At 45.2% G+C, this 17,164-nt stretch overlaps 7 non-coding genes across 7 annotated transcripts; all 7 read right to left on the bottom strand.

Annotated features, from left to right (window-relative positions):
• Positions 1 to 283: 283 nt before the first annotated feature.
• Positions 284 to 473, bottom strand: LOC127609478 (U2 spliceosomal RNA). Its single transcript, XR_007964607.1, has one exon. It is a non-coding gene; the product is annotated as a U2 spliceosomal RNA (small nuclear RNA).
• A 2,861-nt stretch (positions 474 to 3,334) lies between these two features.
• LOC127609559 (U1 spliceosomal RNA) lies at positions 3,335 to 3,498 on the bottom strand. The gene has a single exon (XR_007964682.1). It is a non-coding gene; the product is annotated as a U1 spliceosomal RNA (small nuclear RNA).
• A 3,197-nt stretch (positions 3,499 to 6,695) lies between these two features.
• LOC127609477 (U2 spliceosomal RNA) lies at positions 6,696 to 6,885 on the bottom strand. The gene has a single exon (XR_007964606.1). It is a non-coding gene; the product is annotated as a U2 spliceosomal RNA (small nuclear RNA).
• Positions 6,886 to 9,745: 2,860 nt separating this feature from the next.
• Positions 9,746 to 9,909, bottom strand: LOC127609549 (U1 spliceosomal RNA). The gene has a single exon (XR_007964673.1). It is a non-coding gene; the product is annotated as a U1 spliceosomal RNA (small nuclear RNA).
• Positions 9,910 to 10,748: 839 nt separating this feature from the next.
• LOC127609505 (U2 spliceosomal RNA) lies at positions 10,749 to 10,938 on the bottom strand. Its single transcript, XR_007964633.1, has one exon. It is a non-coding gene; the product is annotated as a U2 spliceosomal RNA (small nuclear RNA).
• A 2,860-nt stretch (positions 10,939 to 13,798) lies between these two features.
• LOC127609548 (U1 spliceosomal RNA) lies at positions 13,799 to 13,962 on the bottom strand. Its single transcript, XR_007964672.1, has one exon. It is a non-coding gene; the product is annotated as a U1 spliceosomal RNA (small nuclear RNA).
• Positions 13,963 to 14,801: 839 nt separating this feature from the next.
• On the bottom strand, positions 14,802 to 14,991 carry LOC127609503 (U2 spliceosomal RNA). The gene has a single exon (XR_007964631.1). It is a non-coding gene; the product is annotated as a U2 spliceosomal RNA (small nuclear RNA).
• Positions 14,992 to 17,164: the final 2,173 nt, after the last annotated feature.

Genomic DNA, 17,164 nt, shown 5'->3' with positions numbered 1-17,164 from the left:
ATCATGTCAATCTCACAAGAGTTACTGCTTCAAAAAATTAGTTGATGGGAGACGCAACTTTCTTGGAATAGGTTCTACCCCACTGAAAAAGATTAACATTCACATTTCAGAAACTTAATCTTTCAAAGATGGATTTTTATCCATCTACAATAATGGACCACATTTACAAGCTTCACCTTTGAAGTATCAAAACATAAAAAACTTTCATACCAACTCTGATGATGATTACAAGTATGGAAAGACAGCACTTATTTTCGTAAGTAGTATTGCTATTGACCATCAGAGGGTGTGCACCGTTCCTGGAGATACTGCAATACCAGGTCGATGCGTGGAGTGGACGGAGCAAGCCCCTATTCCATCTCCCAGTTCCAAAAATCAATTTAATATATGGTCCCCGATAGGGGACGTATCAGATATTAAACTGATAAGAACAGATACTACACTTGATCTTAGCCAAAAGGCCGAGAAGCGATAACTCCGAACTGCCTCAAGGGACAATGTCATTCCCGACAGTGCTGGCTACAGTCATGGTGACAAAAGTCAAATCACCACAAACAAAACGCATTTACACGCCAAACAACAATTACAAACAGTTAAGTGATAATGAGGCCAACTGTGTGGTTTGCTAGCCTGCAAATGAAACAAAAGTGAAGCAATACCGATCGGTCGCCCGTGCAGCATTGGGTCTTTCTGACCACAATTTAATCCACTTAATACTTACATACAGGCAGAAAGTCAAATGTGCTAACCCGATTATTAAGACTGTGAAAAAATGGACAGATGAAGCAAAGCTAGCTCTACAAGAATGCTTAGATTGCACTGACTGGGGCGTCTTTGAAACTTCAACGGGCACACTGGATGAATACACAGACACTGTAACATCATACATCAGTTTCTGTGAGGACATGTGTGTACCAACGAAGTCCTTCCGCTCCTTCAACAATAACAAGCCATGGTTTACTCCCAAACTCAGGCAACTCAAGAAAGAGAAAGAGGCCGCATTTAGAAGTGGAGATCGGGCACTGTACAAACACGCCCGAAACCAATTGACAAAGGAAATTAACATCGCTAAGAGAAGCTATGCAGAGAGGCTGAAAAGACAGTTCTCTGCTAACGACTCTGCATCTGTGTGGAATGGCCTGAAAGCAATCACTAACTATAGAATGCCATCCTCCCAAACAGTGAACAATAAGGGTCTTGCTAATGAACTAAACATGCTTTTCTGCCGATTTGGAAAAGGACACTCCCATTTCCCACACACACCCACTTCTACCAGAAACTACTCTATCTACATCCCCCACCCCCACACCTTCTTTTTCTCCACTACAGATCCACGAACAGGACGTGAGACGGCTCTTCAATCAGCAGAAGATCAAGAAAGCTGCGGGGCCCGACAAAGTGGCCCCCTCCTGCCTGAAAGTCTGCGCTGACCAGCTGGCTCCGGTCTTCACACAAATCTTCAACAGATCCCTGGAGCTGTGTGAGGTCCCATCCTGCTTCAAACAGTCTACCATCATCCCAGTTGCCAAGAAATCGGCAACATCGGAACTGAACGACTATAGGCCCGTCGCCCTGACGTCTGTGGTCATGAAGTCCTTTGAACGCCTTGTGCTGAACCACCTAAAGAACGTCACCGGACCCCTGCTGGACCCTCTCCAGTTTGCCTACCGGGCAAACGGTCTGTGGAAGACGCAGTCAACATAGGTCTGCACTACATCCTCGAGCACCTCGACAGCAGAGGGACCTACGCAATAATTCTGTTTGTGGATTTCAGCTCTGCATTCAACACCGTCATCCCGGAACTCCTCACTCCTAACTTCTCCACCTCGGTGTGTTCCCTACAATCTGCCAGTGGATCCTCAGCTTCTTGACGGGACGGACACAACAGGTGAGACTGGTAGCAACAACATCATCAACACGCACCACCAGCACTGGAGCCCCACAGGGATGTGTCCTCTCTCCACTGCTCTTCTCCCTCTACACAAACGACTGCACCTCAACAAATCCAGCTGTCAAACTCATAAAGTTCGCAGACGACACCACGGCCATCGGTCTTATCAAAGACGGCGACGAGTCTGCGTACCGCCAACAAGTGGAGCAGCTGGAGCTCTGGTGCAGACGACACAAACCTCGGGCTGAACACGCTCAAGACTGTAGAGATGATCGTGGACTTCAGGAAACATTCTTCTCCACAGTTGCCCCTCACACTATCCAACTGCCCTGTGTCAACCGTCGAGACCTTCAAGTTCCTGGGAATCACAGTCTCCCAGGACATGAAGTGGGAAGTCAACACCATCTCCATCCTGAAAAGGGCCCAGCCGAGGATGTACTTCCTGAGGCTGCCGAGGAAGCATGGTCTGCCACAGGAGGTGCTACGACAGTTCTACACGGCAGTCATCGAATCAATCCTGTGTTCTTCCATCACGGTTTGGTTTGGGGCCGCCACAAAAAAGGACAAAATACGACTTCAACGGACAGTTAGGACGGCGGAAAAAATCATTGGCACCGGCCTACCCACTCTTGAGGACTTGCACACTGCAAGGATCAAGACAAGGGCACGGAAAATACTCCTGGATCCCCCGCACCCTGCCCACCATCTTTTCCAGCTACTCCCCTCAGGCAGGCGCTACAGATCCATGCGCACCAAATCCAGCAGACACTTAAACAGCTTCTTCCCTCTAGCCATTAACTCCCTAAACAGTCACTGACGTGGTCACTCTCTTGTACTACAAATACTGCTACTGGTCACTCTAAAATGGTTCAATGATTTTCTGCACCAACTGTACAAACTGTCACCGTATTGTATTCTACCACTGATCACTTTAGCTCTGCTTGATACTTTGCACATTGTCTCACTTACATTACGAAATGCCCTTGCATACCTATTTGTCATGTCCTTGTTTACGATGATACTAATGCAGCGTGTTATACCGGAGACAAATTCCTTGTGTGTTCTACATACTTGGCCAATAAAGATGATTTGGATTCTCAACTGCTAGGTATTGTGGGTCAAGTATGTCCAATAGGAAAGCAGCAATGCAACGTACCCCATTTTCTGCTACCACAATGTTTTAGGTGGACAAATAACCCAATGAGGGATTTCCAGTGACGGAACATAAATGTAGCTGTTATTTTAATTTTGTGATGAAAAGACATATTTGATCAACATTTGACAGAAAGACTGGAACTCATGCAGCTCTCCTCAACCCATTCACTATATCAGCACCAGCGCCATTTCAACTACTCCGCAACCTTTGTGTGAACCTTATTTGTTGTCAAACTTGTTCACAGAATTAAGATCACAATGATAACAATTTGCCATTGACCAGTGAATCAGGGGAGAGCGCGAACGCAGTCCCCCACTACCAGAAATTATGCAGTCGAGATTCCCACATTTGGGGAATTCGCAGGGGTCAGCACAGACGGAGTGCAATGGCTGAGCCTCGCCCTGGGTGAACCACCTTCTTGATCATGGTATCTCCCCTGCCAGGTAAGTATGAGTTGTACAAGTCACCAGCCCACAGTCTTCAGCACACACACCATCTTCAGTCACGGGATCCTCTACCAAACGCACATAAACTCACTGGCTGAGGCAACATCCGTAGTACCTTTGGATTGTGTCATGAACTAACCCATTTTAAGTGAGGTCAAAAGAATTTGCAAAAACAATCCCATCATTCATTGCTTCTTTTCGCCCAAGAATGCAAAGCCAGAATCGTCCCTCCCCACAACAACTCACTTTGTGTTTCTTTTTGTGATCAGGAACAGAATTTAATGCTGCTGCCATCTCGCGGTGTTTGTAACACCAAACAATCTTTCGCGACACTTGATTTAAATACATTTTAGATGAGTCAACTACTAATATTTATTAGCACAGTATTAAAAAAATCTACATTTGGAAATGTACGTTTGAATCCTTATCCTTTTATACTGAGCTCTTTGATTGTTTTTATCTTGAAGGCAAAAAAAGAAAAAAATAATCCAGAAAATTTGAGAGACTTGCAACATTTTTAAAAACTCAGAGAAAAAGGACTAGCATTAAGGTTGATTGAGAATCATGTCAATCTCACAAGAGTTACTGCTTCAAAAAATTAGTTGATGGGAGACGCAACTTTCTTGGAATAGGTTCTACCCCACTGAAAAAGATTAACATTCACATTTCAGAAACTTAATCTTTCAAAGATGGATTTTTATCCATCTACAATAATGGACCACATTTACAAGCTTCACCTTTGAAGTATCAAAACATAAAAAACTTTCATACCAACTCTGATGATGATTACAAGTAGTGATGGGTCCATGAGGCCTCATGAGGCGTGTCGACACACTGACACACTGTGTTGATACTGTGCTGATACTGTGTCACTGACCACTGCCACCTGCTGGACCTTCAAGATCCCTGCAGCCAACCCACTTAACAGACTGAACTGACTGATAAATTGTTTTGTATATTGAACATATAAAATATACAATTCGGTAATAAATTGGCAAAAGGTGAAGGTAAGATATAAAAAAAGGAAAAGAAAATAGTCATCATCACAAATATGTGTTCAGAGGAGTAGAAAGAAGCAAAAAACCTACCCCGAGTCCTACCCCTTCCTATATATGAATTGATCATTTTTCTAAATAGGAAAGAAAGTCTAAATATCAACAAATGCTTTTACCCTTATGTATGCTGTACTAATACATTTTTACATTAGGTTTGTATATACAGTACATACTCTTTAGAGCACATGTATATGTCGATTTTCTCATATTCATAATGGATGCTACATTTCATTAATATATTAAATAATCTCATCAATGTATTTCTGATGTATTGCTATATTTCATGAGTGTATCGAATTTATCAGCTTAATTCTGATTTGTGTAGTTGTCTTGTACTACTCTCGAATTCATTTTTAATCTCAGCAAGAGAGTTCCTCATTTTACTGGTCCGTTTCTGAATCATTCTACAGATTTACACCTATTACAGATACACTCCTTTGTGTGATGTTCGTTTAGTGTTTTGGATTTTGTATAGATTAGTACCCCCTAAATTATGACAACTTTCTCAAATTTTAAAAAGCTTCTGGATCTTTTGGCAAAGGTTATTGTGTGCTTTGTACATTAATTGGGCGATTTTGAAGTCAATCAGGTCATGAGATTTCATTGTTTAATTTGATAAACAGTGGATTTGTGGGTCCATTTGGAACCAGTGATTGTTCCGATTGCTTTGTATTGTAGTTTTAAAACAGTTTTACTGGCATTTCCCCATATTCCCACACAATAGGTCAAATATGGAAGTAATAAAAGTATGTGTACAATGTGCACATCCTTAGTTTTTGGGAGGATCCCTATGGTTTGGGATATTTCTTTTATTATCTATTATGTAGCTGCCAGTACGGTTTTGCATCTACAACTGTTCCAAAACATTTTCATAAGGTCATTCATCGATTTGATGATGAAGTGTACAATATCATTCACATCCATTTATTCATTTTGCAACATTCAATGTGTTCAAATAATGTGAAGATCATTTGAATGAGGATGCTTGTGGGCTTTTATTTCACAAATTTTTATTGAGAAAAATAAGATGCTCCAATGTTTTAAACTTCAGCCTGTTGCGTCTTTTACAAGCGATTTCTCCTGCTGTGGAGAACACACGCTCACAAGGGACGGATGAGGCTGGCGTACAAAGGAACTCCTTTGCGAGGTGGGAGAGGTTTGGGAAAGAAGTGTGTTGGTCCTTCCAGTACAGCTGCTTCGTGGAACCTTGATTGTCAAACATGGAGTGGAGAGTCAACCAATAATAATTACTGATTGTCAATTAAATCATCAACATAGCAACCGTGAAAAGATGAGTGAACGTTTGTATACCTGGCGTAATACTGGGTATATCGCGAACTTCATTCTCATGCCTCAGCATGGTGGAGGTGCTTCTGTTGGTGTATGACAATTCGACCCGGCAAATTCGACATTTCACCTGTAATGAAATGTGAATAAGAAGTAACTAAGAGTTACCTTGAAATGTATTCGGATTAGAATGGTACAACACATGTCAATAATCTGAGAGGCACTCGGCGATAGAAGGCGATTTGAATAAATAAATAAATAATACCTTATTCTCCGGGACATAAAAATGGTCCCACACGGCGGATGATTTGCGTCTCTGCTCCATAATCGGCAAGGAAGGCAAGGCACGAACACGAAGTCTGCACTGACACGAACTTCGACAAGCGAGCGTGAGTGAGGTCTGGCTTGTTTCGGCAAGTGGCATTGTGTCGCCAAACCCACTTCCTTATAAACACTGTGCGGCGGGCTTTTGCTGCGTCAACGCCCTCTGCACTGAGTCGACGCCCCCTGGACTAAGTGGCGCAGCCTGTACTGTGCCAAGCAGCCGATGCAGTCTAAACTGCACCGGTGCAGTTCACGTGTCAATTAGCAGCCTGGACTGTGTCAACGCAGCCGATGTGTCAATTAGCAGCCTGGACTGTGTCAACGCAGCCGGTGTGTCAATTAGAAGCCTGGACTGTGTCAATGCAGTTCACGTGTCAATCACGTGACATAATGAAGCAGGCACATGCATCGACACGTGGTTTGCTCTGTGAGCCCGGTGCATGTGTCAATGCATCGGTGTCGCTGGACCCATCACTAATTACAAGTATGGAAAGACAGCACTTATTTTCGTAAGTAGTATTGCTATTGACCATCAGAGGGTGTGCACCGTTCCTGGAGATACTGCAATACCAGGTCGATGCGTGGAGTGGACGGAGCAAGCCCCTATTCCATCTCCCAGTTCCAAAAATCAATTTAATATATGGTCCCCGATAGGGGACGTATCAGATATTAAACTGATAAGAACAGATACTACACTTGATCTTAGCCAAAAGGCCGAGAAGCGATAACTCCGAACTGCCTCAAGGGACAATGACATTCCCGACAGTGCTGGCTACAGTCATGGTGACAAAAGTCAAATCACCACAAACAAAACGCATTTACACGCCAAACAACAATTACAAACAGTTAAGTGATAATGAGGCCAACTGTGTGGTTTGCTAGCCTGCAAATGAAACAAAAGTGAAGCAATACCGATCGGTCGCCCGTGCAGCATTGGGTCTTTCTGACCACAATTTAATCCACTTAATACCTACATACAGACAGAAAGTCAAATGTGCTAACCCGATTATTAAGACTGTGAAAAAATGGACAGATGAAGCAAAGCTAGCTCTACAAGAATGCTTAGATTGCACTGACTGGGGCGTCTTTGAAACTTCAACGGGCACACTGGATGAATACACAGACACTGTAACATCATACATCAGTTTCTGTGAGGACATGTGTGTACCAACGAAGTCCTTCCGCTCCTTCAACAATAACAAGCCATGGTTTACTCCCAAACTCAGGCAACTCAAGAAAGAGAAAGAGGCCGCATTTAGAAGTGGAGATCGGGCACTGTACAAACACGCCCGAAACCAATTGACAAAGGAAATTAACATCGCTAAGAGAAGCTATGCAGAGAGGCTGAAAAGACAGTTCTCTGCTAACGACTCTGCATCTGTGTGGAATGGCCTGAAAGCAATCACTAACTATAGAATGCCATCCTCCCAAACAGTGAACAATAAGGGTCTTGCTAATGAACTAAACATGCTTTTCTGCCGATTTGGAAAAGGACACTCCCATTTCCCACACACACCCACTTCTACCAGAAACTACTCTATCTACATCCCCCACCCCCACACCCTCTTTTTCTCCACTACAGATCCACGAACAGGACGTGAGACGGCTCTTCAATCAGCAGAAGATCAAGAAAGCTGCGGGGCCCGACAAAGTGGCCCCCTCCTGCCTGAAAGTCTGCGCTGACCAGCTGGCTCCGGTCTTCACACAAATCTTCAACAGATCCCTGGAGCTGTGTGAGGTCCCATCCTGCTTCAAACAGTCTACCATCATCCCAGTTGCCAAGAAATCGGCAACATCGGAACTGAACGACTATAGGCCCGTCGCCCTGACGTCTGTGGTCATGAAGTCCTTTGAACGCCTTGTGCTGAACCACCTAAAGAACGTCACCGGACCCCTGCTGGACCCTCTCCAGTTTGCCTACCGGGCAAACGGTCTGTGGAAGACGCAGTCAACATAGGTCTGCACTACATCCTCGAGCACCTCGACAGCAGAGGGACCTACGCAATAATTCTGTTTGTGGATTTCAGCTCTGCATTCAACACCGTCATCCCGGAACTCCTCACTCCTAACTTCTCCACCTCGGTGTGTTCCCTACAATCTGCCAGTGGATCCTCAGCTTCTTGACGGGACGGACACAACAGGTGAGACTGGTAGCAACAACATCATCAACACGCACCACCAGGACTGGAGCCCCACAGGGATGTGTCCTCTCTCCACTGCTCTTCTCCCTCTACACAAACGACTGCACCTCAACAAATCCAGCTGTCAAACTCATAAAGTTCGCAGACGACACCACGGTCATCGGTCTTATCAAAGACGGCGACGAGTCTGCGTACCGCCAACAAGTGGAGCAGCTGGAGCTCTGGTGCAGACGACACAACCTCGGGCTGAACACGCTCAAGACTGTAGAGATGATCGTGGACTTCAGGAAACATTCTTCTCCACAGTTGCCCCTCACACTATCCAACTGCCCTGTGTCAACCGTCGAGACCTTCAAGTTCCTGGGAATCACAGTCTCCCAGGACATGAAGTGGGAAGTCAACACCATCTCCATCCTGAAAAGGGCCCAGCCGAGGATGTACTTCCTGAGGCTGCCGAGGAAGCATGGTCTGCCACAGGAGGTGCTACGACAGTTCTACACGGCAGTCATCGAATCAATCCTGTGTTCTTCCATCACGGTTTGGTTTGGGGCCACCACAAAAAAGGACAAAATACGACTTCAACGGACAGTTAGGACGGCGGAAAAAATCATTGGCACCGGCCTACCCACTCTTGAGGACTTGCACACTGCAAGGATCAAGACAAGGGCACGGAAAATACTCCTGGATCCCCCGCACCCTGCCCACCATCTTTTCCAGCTACTCCCCTCAGGCAGGCGCTACAGATCCATGCGCACCAAATCCAGCAGACACTTAAACAGCTTCTTCCCTCTATCCATTAACTCCCTAAACAGTCACTGACGTGGTCACTCTCTTGTACTACAAATACTGCTACTGGTCACTCTAAAATGGTTCAATGATTTTCTGCACCAACTGTACAAACTGTCACCGTATTGTATTCTACCACTGATCACTTTAGCTCTGCTTGATACTTTGCACATTGTCTCACTTACATTACGAAATGCCCTTGCATACCTATTTGTCATGTCCTTGTTTACGATGATACTAATGCAGCGTGTTATACCGGAGACAAATTCCTTGTGTGTTCTACATACTTGGCCAATAAAGATGATTTGGATTCTCAACTGCTAGGTATTGTGGGTCAAGTATGTCCAATAGGAAAGCAGCAATGCAACGTACCCCATTTTCTGCTACCACAATGTTTTAGGTGGACAAATAACCCAATGAGGGATTTCCAGTGACGGAACATAAATGTAGCTGTTATTTTAATTTTGTGATGAAAAGCCATATTTGATCAACATTTGACAGAAAGACTGCAACTCATGCAGCTCTCCTCAACCCACTCACTATATCAGCACCAGCGCCATTTCAACTACTCCGCAACCTTTGTGTGAACCTTATTTGTTGTCAAACTTGTTCACAGAATTAAGATCACAATGATAACAATTTGCCATTGACCAGTGAATCAGGGGAGAGCGCGAACGCAGTCCCCCACTACCAGAAATTATGCAGTCGAGATTCCCACATTTGGGGAATTCGCAGGGGTCAGCACAGCCGGAGTGCAATGGCTGAGCCTCGCCCTGGGTGAACCACCTTCTTGATCATGGTATCTCCCCTGCCAGGTAAGTATGAGTTGTACAAGTCACCAGCCCACAGTCTTCAGCACACACACCATCTTCAGTCACGGGATCCTCTACCAAACGCACATAAACTCACTGGCTGAGGCAACATCCGTAGTACCTTTGGATTGTGTCATGAACTAACCCATTTTAAGTGAGGTCAAAAGAATTTGCAAAAACAATCCCATCATTCATTGCTTCTTTTCGCCCAAGAATGCAAAGCCAGAATCGTCCCTCCCCACAACAACTCACTTTGTGTTTCTTTTTGTGATCAGGAACAGAATTTAATGCTGCTGCCATCTCGCGGTGTTTGTAACACCAAACAATCTTTCGCGACACTTGATTTAAATACATTTTAGATGAGTCAACTACTAATATTTATTAGCACAGTATTAAAAAAATCTACATTTGGAAATGTACGTTTGAATCCTTATCCTTTTATACTGAGCTCTTTGATTGTTTTTATCTTGAAGGCAAAAAAAGAAAAAAATAATCCAGAAAATTTGAGAGACTTGCAACATTTTTAAAAACTCAGAGAAAAAGGACTAGCATTAAGGTTGATTGAGAATCATGTCAATCTCACAAGAGTTACTGCTTCAAAAAATTAGTTGATGGGAGACGCAACTTTCTTGGAATAGGTTCTACCCCACTGAAAAAGATTAACATTCACATTTCAGAAACTTAATCTTTCAAAGATGGATTTTTATCCATCTACAATAATGGACCACATTTACAAGCTTCACCTTTGAAGCATCAAAACATAAAAAACTTTCATACCAACTCTGATGATGATTACAAGTATGGAAAGACAGCACTTATTTTCGTAAGTAGTATTGCTATTGACCATCAGAGGGTGTGCACCGTTCCTGGAGATACTGCAATACCAGGTCGATGCGTGGAGTGGACGGAGCAAGCCCCTATTCCATCTCCCAGTTCCAAAAATCAATTTAATATATGGTCCCCGATAGGGGATGTATCAGATATTAAACTGATAAGAACAGATACTACACTTGATCTTAGCCAAAAGGCCGAGAAGCGATAACTCCGAACTGCCTCAAGGGACAATGTCATTCCCGACAGTGCTGGCTACAGTCATGGTGACAAAAGTCAAATCACCACAAACAAAACGCATTTACACGCCAAACAACAATTACAAACAGTTAAGTGATAATGAGGCCAACTGTGTGGTTTGCTAGCCTGCAAATGAAACAAAAGTGAAGCAATACCGATCGGTCGCCCGTGCAGCATTGGGTCTTTCTGACCACAATTTAATCCACTTAATACCTACATACAGACAGAAAGTCAAATGTGCTAACCCGATTATTAAGACTGTGAAAAAATGGACAGATGAAGCAAAGCTAGCTCTACAAGAATGCTTAGATTGCACTGACTGGGGCGTCTTTGAAACTTCAACGGGCACACTGGATGAATACACAGACACTGTAACATCATACATCAGTTTCTGTGAGGACATGTGTGTACCAACGAAGTCCTTCCGCTCCTTCAACAATAACAAGCCATGGTTTACTCCCAAACTCAGGCAACTCAAGAAAGAGAAAGAGGCCGCATTTAGAAGTGGAGATCGGGCACTGTACAAACACGCCCGAAACCAATTGACAAAGGAAATTAACATCGCTAAGAGAAGCTATGCAGAGAGGCTGAAAAGACAGTTCTCTGCTAACGACTCTGCATCTGTGTGGAATGGCCTGAAAGCAATCACTAACTATAGAATGCCATCCTCCCAAACAGTGAACAATAAGGGTCTTGCTAATGAACTAAACATGCTTTTCTGCCGATTTGGAAAAGGACACTCCCATTTCCCACACACACCCACTTCTACCAGAAACTACTCTATCTACATCCCCCACCCCCACACCCTCTTTTTCTCCACTACAGATCCACGAACAGGACGTGAGACGGCTCTTCAATCAGCAGAAGATCAAGAAAGCTGCGGGGCCCGACAAAGTGGCCCCCTCCTGCCTGAAAGTCTGCGCTGACCAGCTGGCTCCGGTCTTCACACAAATCTTCAACAGATCCCTGGAGCTGTGTGAGGTCCCATCCTGCTTCAAACAGTCTCCCATCATCCCAGTTGCCAAGAAATCGGCAACATCGGAACTGAACGACTATAGGCCCGTCGCCCTGACGTCTGTGGTCATGAAGTCCTTTGAACGCCTTGTGCTGAACCACCTAAAGAACGTCACCGGACCCCTGCTGGACCCTCTCCAGTTTGCCTACCGGGCAAACGGTCTGTGGAAGACGCAGTCAACATAGGTCTGCACTACATCCTCGAGCACCTCGACAGCAGAGGGACCGACGCAATAATTCTGTTTGTGGATTTCAGCTCTGCATTCAACACCGTCATCCCGGAACTCCTCACTCCTAACTTCTCCACCTCGGTGTGTTCCCTACAATCTGCCAGTGGATCCTCAGCTTCTTGACGGGACGGACACAACAGGTGAGACTGGGAGCAACAACATCATCAACACGCACCACCAGCACTGGAGCCCCACAGGGATGTGTCCTCTCTCCACTGCTCTTCTCCCTCTACACAAACGACTGCACCTCAACAAATCCAGCTGTCAAACTCATAAAGTTCGCAGACGACACCACGGTCATCGGTCTTATCAAAGACGGCGACGAGTCTGCGTACCGCCAACAAGTGGAGCAGCTGGAGCTCTGGTGCAGACGACACAACCTCGGGCTGAACACGCTCAAGACTGTAGAGATGATCGTGGACTTCAGGAAACATTCTTCTCCACAGTTGCCCCTCACACTATCCAACTGCCCTGTGTCAACCGTCGAGACCTTCAAGTTCCTGGGAATCACAGTCTCCCAGGACATGAAGTGGGAAGTCAACACCATCTCCATCCTGAAAAGGGCCCAGCCGAGGATGTACTTCCTGAGGCTGCCGAGGAAGCATGGTCTGCCACAGGAGGTGCTACGACAGTTCTACACGGCAGTCATCGAATCAATCCTGTGTTCTTCCATCACGGTTTGGTTTGGGGCCGCCACAAAAAAGGACAAAATACGACTTCAACGGACAGTTAGGACGGCGGAAAAAATCATTGGCACCGGCCTACCCACTCTTGAGGACTTGCACACTGCAAGGATCAAGACAAGGGCACGGAAAATACTCCTGGATCCCCCGCACCCTGCCCACCATCTTTTCCAGCTACTCCCCTCAGGCAGGCGCTACAGATCCATGCGCACCAAATCCAGCAGACACTTAAACAGCTTCTTCCCTCTATCCATTAACTCCCTAAACAGTCACTGACGTGGTCACTCTCTTGTACTACAAATACTGCTACTGGTCACTCTAAAAGGGTTCAATGATTTTCTGCACCAACTGTACAAACTGTCACCGTATTGTATTCTACCACTGATCACTTTAGCTCTGCTTGATACTTTGCACATTGTCTCACTTACATTACGAAATGCCCTTGCATACCTATTTGTCATGTCCTTGTTTACGATGATACTAATGCAGCGTGTTATACCGGAGACAAATTCCTTGTGTGTTCTACATACTTGGCCAAAAAAGATGATTCGGATTCTCAACTGCTAGGTATTGTGGGTCAAGTATGTCCAATAGGAAAGCAGCAATGCAACGTACCCCATTTTCTGCTACCACAATGTTTTAGGTGGACAAATAACCCAATGAGGGATTTCCAGTGACGGAACATAAATGTAGCTGTTATTTTAATTTTGTGATGAAAAGCCATATTTGATCAACATTTGACAGAAAGACTGCAACTCATGCAGCTCTCCTCAACCCACTCACTATATCAGCACCAGCGCCATTTCAACTACTCCGCAACCTTTGTGTGAACCTTATTTGTTGTCAAACTTGTTCACAGAATTAAGATCACAATGATAACAATTTGCCATTGACCAGTGAATCAGGGGAGAGCGCGAACGCAGTCCCCCACTACCAGAAATTATGCAGTCGAGATTCCCACATTTGGGGAATTCGCAGGGGTCAGCACAGCCGGAGTGCAATGGCTGAGCCTCGCCCTGGGTGAACCACCTTCTTGATCATGGTATCTCCCCTGCCAGGTAAGTATGAGTTGTACAAGTCACCAGCCCACAGTCTTCAGCACACACACCATCTTCAGTCACGGGATCCTCTACCAAACGCACATAAACTCACTGGCTGAGGCAACATCCGTAGTACCTTTGGATTGTGTCATGAACTAACCCATTTTAAGTGAGGTCAAAAGAATTTGCAAAAACAATCCCATCATTCATTGCTTCTTTTCGCCCAAGAATGCAAAGCCAGAATCGTCCCTCCCCACAACAACTCACTTTGTGTTTCTTTTTGTGATCAGGAACAGAATTTAATGCTGCTGCCATCTCGCGGTGTTTGTAACACCAAACAATCTTTCGCGACACTTGATTTAAATACATTTTAGATGAGTCAACTACTAATATTTATTAGCACAGTATTAAAAAAATCTACATTTGGAAATGTACGTTTGAATCCTTATCCTTTTATACTGAGCTCTTTGATTGTTTTTATCTTGAAGGCAAAAAAAGAAAAAAATAATCCAGAAAATTTGAGAGACTTGCAACATTTTTAAAAACTCAGAGAAAAAGGACTAGCATTAAGGTTGATTGAGAATCATGTCAATCTCACAAGAGTTACTGCTTCAAAAAATTAGTTGATGGGAGACGCAACTTTCTTGGAATAGGTTCTACCCCACTGAAAAAGATTAACATTCACATTTCAGAAACTTAATCTTTCAAAGATGGATTTTTATCCATCTACAATAATGGACCACATTTACAAGCTTCACCTTTGAAGTATCAAAACATAAAAAACTTTCATACCAACTCTGATGATGATTACAAGTATGGAAAGACAGCACTTATTTTCATAAGTAGTATTGCTATTGACCATCAGAGGGTGTGCACCGTTCCTGGAGATACTGCAATACCAGGTCGATGCGTGGAGTGGACGGAGCAAGCCCCTATTCCATCTCCCAGTTCCAAAAATCAATTTAATATATGGTCCCCGATAGGGGATGTATCAGATATTAAACTGATAAGAACAGATACTACACTTGATCTTAGCCAAAAGGCCGAGAAGCGATAACTCCGAACTGCCTCAAGGGACAATGTCATTCCCGACAGTGCTGGCTACAGTCATGGTGACAAAAGTCAAATCACCACAAACAAAACGCATTTACACGCCAAACAACAATTACAAACAGTTAAGTGATAATGAGGCCAACTGTGTGGTTTGCTAGCCTGCAAATGAAACAAAAGTGAAGCAATACCGATCGGTCGCCCGTGCAGCATTGGGTCTTTCTGACCACAATTTAATCCACTTAATACCTACATACAGACAGAAAGTCAAATGTGCTAACCCGATTATTAAGACTGTGAAAAAATGGACAGATGAAGCAAAGCTAGCTCTACAAGAATGCTTAGATTGCACTGACTGGGGCGTCTTTGAAACTTCAACGGGCACACTGGATGAATACACAGACACTGTAACATCATACATCAGTTTCTGTGAGGACATGTGTGTACCAACGAAGTCCTTCCGCTCCTTCAACAATAACAAGCCATGGTTTGCTCCCAAACTCAGGCAACTCAAGAAAGAGAAAGAGGCCGCATTTAGAAGTGGAGATCGGGCACTGTACAAACACGCCCGAAACCAATTGACAAAGGAAATTAACATCGCTAAGAGAAGCTATGCAGAGAGGCTGAAAAGACAGTTCTCTGCTAACGACTCTGCATCTGTGTGGAATGGCCTGAAAGCAATCACTAACTATAGAATGCCATCCTCCCAAACAGTGAACAATAAGGGTCTTGCTAATGAACTAAACATGCTTTTCTGCCGATTTGGAAAAGGACACTCCCATTTCCCACACACACCCACTTCTACCAGAAACTACTCTATCTACATCCCCCACCCCCACACCCTCTTTTTCTCCACTACAGATCCACGAACAGGACGTGAGACGGCTCTTCAATCAGCAGAAGATCAAGAAAGCTGCGGGGCCCGACAAAGTGGCCCCCTCCTGCCTGAAAGTCTGCGCTGACCAGCTGGCTCCGGTCTTCACACAAATCTTCAACAGATCCCTGGAGCTGTGTGAGGTCCCATCCTGCTTCAAACAGTCTCCCATCATCCCAGTTGCCAAGAAATCGGCAACATCGGAACTGAACGACTATAGGCCCGTCGCCCTGACGTCTGTGGTCATGAAGTCCTTTGAACGCCTTGTGCTGAACCACCTAAAGAACGTCACCGGACCCCTGCTGGACCCTCTCCAGTTTGCCTACCGGGCAAACGGTCTGTGGAAGACGCAGTCAACATAGGTCTGCACTACATCCTCGAGCACCTCGACAGCAGAGGGACCGACGCAATAATTCTGTTTGTGGATTTCAGCTCTGCATTCAACACCGTCATCCCGGAACTCCTCACTCCTAACTTCTCCACCTCGGTGTGTTCCCTACAATCTGCCAGTGGATCCTCAGCTTCTTGACGGGACGGACACAACAGGTGAGACTGGGAGCAACAACATCATCAACACGCACCACCAGCACTGGAGCCCCACAGGGATGTGTCCTCTCTCCACTGCTCTTCTCCCTCTACACAAACGACTGCACCTCAACAAATCCAGCTGTCAAACTCATAAAGTTCGCAGACGACACCACGGTCATCGGTCTTATCAAAGACGGCGACGAGTCTGCGTACCGCCAACAAGTGGAGCAGCTGGAGCTCTGGTGCAGACGACACAACCTCGGGCTGAACACGCTCAAGACTGTAGAGATGATCGTGGACTTCAGGAAACATTCTTCTCCACAGTTGCCCCTCACACTATCCAACTGCCCTGTGTCAACCGTCGAGACCTTCAAGTTCCTGGGAATCACAGTCTCCCAGGACATGAAGTGGGAAGTCAACACCATCTCCATCCTGAAAAGGGCCCAGCCGAGGATGTACTTCCTGAGGCTGCCGAGGAAGCATGGTCTGCCACAGGAGGTGCTACGACAGTTCTACACGGCAGTCATCGAATCAATCCTGTGTTCTTCCATCACGGTTTGGTTTGGGGCCGCCACAAAAAAGGACAAAATACGACTTCAACGGACAGTTAGGACGGCGGAAAAAATCATTGGCACCGGCCTACCCACTCTTGAGGACTTGCACACTGCAAGGATCAAGACAAGGGCACGGAAAATACTCCTGGATCCCCCGCACCCTGCCCACCATCTTTTCCAGCTACTCCCCTCAGGCAGGCGCTACAGATCCATGCGCACCAA

The sequence above is a fragment of the Hippocampus zosterae genome, chromosome 10, assembly GCF_025434085.1.
Source record: "Hippocampus zosterae strain Florida chromosome 10, ASM2543408v3, whole genome shotgun sequence".
NCBI classification, from domain to species: Eukaryota; Metazoa; Chordata; class Actinopteri; order Syngnathiformes; family Syngnathidae; genus Hippocampus; species Hippocampus zosterae.
Note: the sequence above shows the minus strand (reverse complement) of the source record. Positions and strands in the feature narration are given on the sequence as shown.